The sequence below is a fragment of the Diabrotica undecimpunctata genome, chromosome 5 (assembly GCF_040954645.1).
Source record: "Diabrotica undecimpunctata isolate CICGRU chromosome 5, icDiaUnde3, whole genome shotgun sequence".
Taxonomy (NCBI): Eukaryota; Metazoa; Arthropoda; class Insecta; order Coleoptera; family Chrysomelidae; genus Diabrotica; species Diabrotica undecimpunctata.
In genome coordinates this window covers 99,151,086-99,158,133 of record NC_092807.1, presented here as the reverse complement: position 1 = coordinate 99,158,133, position 7,048 = coordinate 99,151,086, and positions in this window count along the sequence as shown.

Genomic DNA, 7,048 nt, shown 5'->3' with positions numbered 1-7,048 from the left:
TATATCGAAATAAAAAGGAAAAGACAGTTAAGATTTTATTTCACGTATAGGGAGCTTGCACATCCGTTTATACGTATTTTAGCCAAATAGGCATCATCAGAACGGCTTTCGCAAACGCTCTGAACGTGAAATAAATCTTTTCTGCCTTAGGAAGCAACTCTAACATGGCTTCGTATAGATGCAATGTAGCGACATCTAATAATAAAATCGTAGACTAATTTTCGAAACCAAATTCAAGAATTCCGCTTTAATCTGTGCCTTCTAAGAATTGCGAAACAACGAATACCGTTTGCGAAAGCCGTTCTGATGATGTCTATTGGGCTAAAATACGTATAAACGGATGCGCAAGCTCCCTATACGTGAAATAAAATCTTAACTGTCGTTTCCTTTTTATTTCGATGTACTCTGTACGAGTACTAGAAACCAATTCGCTAAGAATTTTGCTTAGTTGAGGAGATATGTTGTGGAATGCAATCTTTAGATTCCCCATATCTCTCTTAACATCTTTATCAACGTCTGTTTTAGAAGGCACAGATTAAAGCGGAATTCTTGAATTTGGTTTCGAAAATTAGTCTACGATTTTATTATTAGATGTCGCTACATTGCGTCTATACGAAGCCATGTTAGAGTTGCTTCCTAAAATAGAAAAGATTTATTTCACGTTCAGAACGTGGGCTGTGAGACTTGCTACCGTACGGACGCATATCACAAACTAGCCACCACGCTGAAGTCTAAGCGACTAACAGAGTACCCCAATTCAATTTGGTCGGATGACGAACTGAATTGTTCCAATCTGACCGTTGATACCGTTGAATTTTCTAACGATTTTGTAAATCAGGATATCTCTGATTTAGTCTTTTTCAAGACTAAAGAAGTAGATAAAACTGAGGTTTTTTCGAAAATAACTAATTTAATTTCAGATTCCAATCCTTTCCGAAGGGATTTTCCAATCCACAGACGTCTTTTCAAGACAAAGAAAACCAGGCCCACCTCCCGAAGAGGTGGTGGACCCGCCCAGGACCAGTTACAAAATAACGACTCGACCCAGACAACTCCAGGACAAGAGATATTGGAAATAATGTCTCAAAATAACATCGAAATCATGGAGGAAGAACCATTCCAGACGGTGAAGTGTAATAGAAGAAACTCGAGAGAGGACATTCAAGGGGCCAGACAAAGAACTTCCACCTCAACAAGCGCGGGAACCTCCGGATCCGGACTCGTGACCAGGAACCGTTACCAAATACTTGAGTCGGTAAGTATAGAAGAGAACTCAGGTGTCAAGAAGAAGGAAAGAATCCCTCCAATAGTAATTGCAGGCCAAATAGGAAGTTATTCCACGTTCATAAAGGAAATCAGGGAACTACTTGGACACAATAACTTCCAAATCGCCCCAGCGGGAAAAGCAGGTACAAGAGTTTTCACCAGAAACAATCAAGACTACGAGAAGTTGAAACAAGACTTCATCACCACCAGCACAGCATTTCACACATATACGAAAAAATCTGAAGTTACCAAGAAAATCGTAATGAATGCAGCACCAGGAATGGACTTGGACGAAGTAGAGGCAGAGCTCAGAGAACAGGGAATAGTCGCCAAAGTAACCGAAATGAGGACCAGGCAGCAAGGAAAAACCAGCAGATCATACCTTCTACAAGTAGATAAACAGCAAGACCTAAAAGAAGTCAAGAGGATAAACGGTCTCCAAAACATACGAGTAAGATGGGATACATATGCCAAACCAACCAGAGCCACGCAGTGCTTCAATTGCCAAGAGTTCGGACATTCAGCCAGGAATTGCTATAAAACACCCAGATGCATGAAGTGCGCCATGAACCACCCAACCAGGACCTGCCCTCTACCCAAGGGAAAGGTCAATAAAGTCAAGTGCTGCAACTGCGGAGAAGATCATACATCCAACAACCCAATGTGCAGGAAGCACATAGAATATTTGGACCAGCAAGCGCAGAGAAGAGCGAGAAGCCAACCACAACCCAAAGTTGCACCTCCACCGCACCCATCAGCATTCAGGACCACCACCAGCGGACTCTCCTACGCTCAATCAACAAGAGGGAACCAACAACAATCCACAAGTCACTCAGAAGGCATCAAGAACACATGGGCCGAAATTAACAAAATAGTAAACGTAGAAAAAATGATGGCACTCCTCCAGGATATGAAGAGAGAACTTTTAGCAGCAAAATCATTCACCGAACACGCAATGATTTTCATGAAATACGAAGACATCTATAATGCCGCTTAAGCACCTCAAGATACTCCAACTCAACATAGCTTCACTAAGGTTACGAATTAACGAACTGCGGGAAACGGTAATAAGACATACTCCAGATGTCATATGCCTTTCAGAAACACTCTACATGACGACCACACAGCTGCCAAGAATTACAAACTACGATGGATATGGAAGGAGAGACATACCCAACAAAAGAGGAGTGGCAATCTATGTTAAAAATAACATAGAATGGAATCAGGTTGTATTAGAAACTAATCAATTTGAAAATGTAGGTATTAAAGTAGGTACTACTAATATTTTTTCTATTTACAGGAAGAAGGGAGAAAATCCAGCTCTTGAAGAATTAGATGCCATGCTTAACTCAGCAACAACCGTAGTGCTAGCCGGAGATTTCAACGCTCAACATACATCATGGGGATGCAACTCGGATACAAGAGATGGAACAATAATACTAAGGTACTGTGAAGACAGAAACAAGATGTTATTCGCACCAGACGAACCGACAAGAATCAACCCTATTAGAGGACAAAACAACTCAACGTTGGACTTTTTCATCACTAAAGAAGTTATTATGGAAGATGTCAGGACCAACTTCGAATGCAGTTCGGATCACAAACCAGTTACAGGACGGATGACATCCAGAGTAGATCTTCCCACTATAGAACCAGTCGAAAGATGGCGTTGGAAGGATGCAAATTGGCCAAACTACAGAAGACAACTCAACCAAATCGAGATGAAGAGGGAATTCCAATCTACAGAAGAAGTCGAAAGAAAAATTGAAGAGATAACAAGAAAAATTCAACAAGCCATGGAAGACAACATACCAAAATCTATGACGAACAACAAAGGACTCATCATCCCAACCGAACTACAGGACCTAATAAAGGACAGAAATAAGGCCAGAAAAGCATTCCAGAGAACAAGAAGACAGGAATTTAAGGAATACGGAGATACACTATCTGAAGAAATAAGGGTAAGACTGAGAAGTCTTACAGAAAACCAATGGCACAACAACATTAGAAAAGCTGAAGAAAATCAAGGAAATATATGGAAGATGCTGAAAGCCAAGAGAAGAGGAAAACAAAAGATGCCACAAATTATAGACAATGACGGAATACACTTTGAAACCCAAGAAAAAGTGGATGCAATAGCAAGAAAAATGGCAGCTACACATAGGCAGAATCAGGACATGTCAGACGCAAGAACAAGAGAAGAAGTCAACAATGAATACAACAGGATCAAAAGAAGAAATGAATTCCTAATAGAAGAAGAAGACTACACCAGCCCTAACGAAGTTTCCAAAATCATCAGGAAACTTAAAGGAAGCAGAGCACCAGGTCCTGAAGGAATTCACAACATCACCCTCAAGGAACTACCAAAGAAGATTATAGTACAACTGTACTATATCTTCAAATTCTGCCTAGAAAAAGGACATTTCCCTAACAACTGGAAACACGCCAAGATTATCCCACTACTAAAACCTAGGAAGGATGGAAGAAGACCAGAAAGTTACAGGCCAATATCTCTCCTCGAAACAATAGGAAAAATACTGGAAAAAATCATTTACAAAAGACTGACGAAACATGCAGAAAGAAGAAGAATTATACAAGAAGAACAATTCGGATTCAGAAAAGGAAGGAATTGCGAACTCCAGCTAGCAAGAATTATCAGCGATACGAAGATAAGATTCAACAGAAAACAAAGGACAGGATTAGCTATATTGGATATAGAAAAAGCATACGATACGGTTTGGAAAAAGGCACTAATCTTCAAGATGGACAAAGCTGGTCTTCCTCATTACTTAATCAATATTTGTGATATGTATTTATCTAATAGAACTTTTCAAGTTTCAGCTGACCAAAAGATGTCAACGATACAAGAAATCCAGGAAGGGATGCCTCAGGGCAGTATTCTCTCACCCATCTTATACAATATTTTTGTTTCAGATCTACCAAATGATCCAAAAACCTCAACAGCACTTTACGCAGACGATACAGCAGTGTATGCAACCGGAAAAGATGACAGAAGAATAATCAGAAATATGGAAAACCACCTTGGAAAAATCACGGAGTTCACAGACAAATGGAAGATAAAAATCAACGCAGAGAAGACTCAATTCATCATTTTCACTCAGGAACATAACCCACCAGTACACGAAATCACAGTAGGAGGAAACAGGATCCAAGCAGGAGACGCAGTCAAATACCTAGGAGTTCACCTCGACAGAAAACTCAACTTCCGGTTGCATACACAAAAAACAAAGGTAAAAGCTAATGCTGCTAAAAAACTAATACTCCCCTATATTTTTAGGACCAGTCCACTAACGAAGGCCAAGAAGATCCAGTTGTACCAGGCCTACGTTAGCTCGGTGATACTATATGCAGTCCCAGTTTGGAGTTCAATAGCGGAGACCAACTGGAGGAGACTTGAAGCCACAGAGACATCATGCTACCGAATCATAGACGGATCAACATGGGAAGAAAGAATATCCAATGCAACTATCAAAGAAAGGCTCCAGTACACACCACTGAGGGAGGTGGCTGAGAAAAGGACAAGATACTTCTTCCACCAGGCCACAAGAAGACTCCGAAAGACCAGGGACATCCTCGAGAAAAACAGGAACCAGAGGATATACAGAAGCACCCATAAGCTGATCGACCACCTGATCAGGGTCTAGCCGGATGGTTGCCGAAGAACAGCCAACCAGGGAAGTAGGTACGATGCCACAAAAAGTACCTACAGAAGAAGACGCCAGGATGCAACCAGCAGAAGTCCAGGAATCCGAGAGAAAAAATTACCAATATCAGGCGGTGCAAGAGCGGGACGTCGTGAAGAAGAAAATGAAATATAAACAATTTGAAATGTAGACTAATAATGGCAATAAACGTTTTTATTTTTTATTTTTATTTTTATTTTTATTTATATCACGTTCAGAGCGTTTGCAAAAGCCGTTCTGATAATGTCTATTGGGCTGACATACGTATAAACGGAGGCGCAAGCTCCCTATGCGTGAAATAAAATCTTAACTTTCTTTTCCTTTTTAAAATTTTATTCTTATTAGAGAGTGCCTAATACAGAACTTCAAAAAACAGAAAACTTTGGAAAATAGTTTTTTTTCATTAGGCTAAATAATCTGAGATTATAACATACGATCTCAGCAATTATAGAATTGCTGCATGCTGTAAACGTTATATTTGTTTTTTTTTATCTTAATTTAAGTTTCCTTGTGTTTATTTGTTAATATAAATATAAAAATATATTATAAAGTTCATATAAATTAAAATAAAGTAAGCTAAACTATTATCATGTGAATGCGTGTATATAGTAGTGCATTTGCTTATTTCAGTAAATTCTCGAAATTTGAAATGAAGATGGCACTAAGTACTAAAGAGTTAATAGCTTGGTTAGAAGAAGACTCAAATTGTGAAAATGCTGACTCACTTAATGTGGTTTATTTGCCGCCGAGATTAGATTAGAAAGTTTCTGATATAGAAGACATTGATGATAATATTATTTGTGAAGAATCAATAAAATCGGATATTGCAGGTACATATGAAATACAAGTGATTGGGAATTCTGACGATTCTGATTATGATATTCCTCTGAACCACAGATAAAAAGTCAAAAGAAAAAAACTGAGCAAAAATAGTAAATCCAAATTTGTCTCGAGTTGTAACAACAGATACTCTTTCGTGCTCAGTAGTAATTCAACATCGCCCACCATGGAAGCCACCATGGAAGAAAATCATATATTGAAGTTTTTCACTTTTTTTTGATAAAAAAGTAATTAAGAGCAGTCTATATTTTACAAATATTTATGCATCGCAGAATAACTGTCACGATTTTAAAAGGAATAACATAGATTTAAAAAAAATATATAAGCATATGTATATTATCTAGTTCACACTCTGCTTTAAGTTGATATGGATTGCTCAAAGGATGAGGATAAAGAAGTGCACATTATAAGAGAAAGCATGAGCCGACATAGATTTATATTTATGATTTATACTAGTAAAGAAACCGCTACATCAGTGTCAAACTTAGTACATGGACGTCAATCTAAATTTGATTAACCAGATGAAACCAGATTCGACAATATTGGCCACATTACAAAAAGAGACGATAGTGCAAGAATGTAGGATGTGCAAAAGTAATACTATTTTTATGTACACTGAGCGGCAAAAAAAGTGGCCACCCTATAAATTTCCGAAAATAAAAATTTATTGCTATCATGTATGCTTGTTTTTGACAGTTTTGACATTTATGTTGTTGTTTTCTGTAGTCGCGGTGATTCTTCTAAGTTTAAGTTCACAGACCACTAATAACTAGACATTTCACGTAGGTAGCTCAAGGTCAAACTAAACTAAATGTCATTTGTAGTGCCGATACAAATCTTAAGATGTCGCTATACTCTGGCTATAGTATATACTCTGCAGTTTAGGTTTAGAGCCAAACTAAAAATTATAATTGTCAATCGCAAATTGTCAGTAATTGATTAGCGTTAATATAATCAGATTTCAGATGGTTATTATTCGTCTAAATTGTTTGATTTAATGGTTATTATTGCAAAAAAATCAAACTAAACTTGGTTTAATATCTCTGGGTTATTGTTAGCATCAACCTCAAATTAGTTTGTGTTTTAAATGTTCCTGGACTTCAAATAGTATTTTGCAGATTAATAATAATTAGTTAAATATAGTTTTTCACAATAAATGTTGTATCCTACAATGTACCAAGTCGTCAACAATTAGACCAAATTCTGATAAAGACATTATACGATTTAGGAAGTGGCTT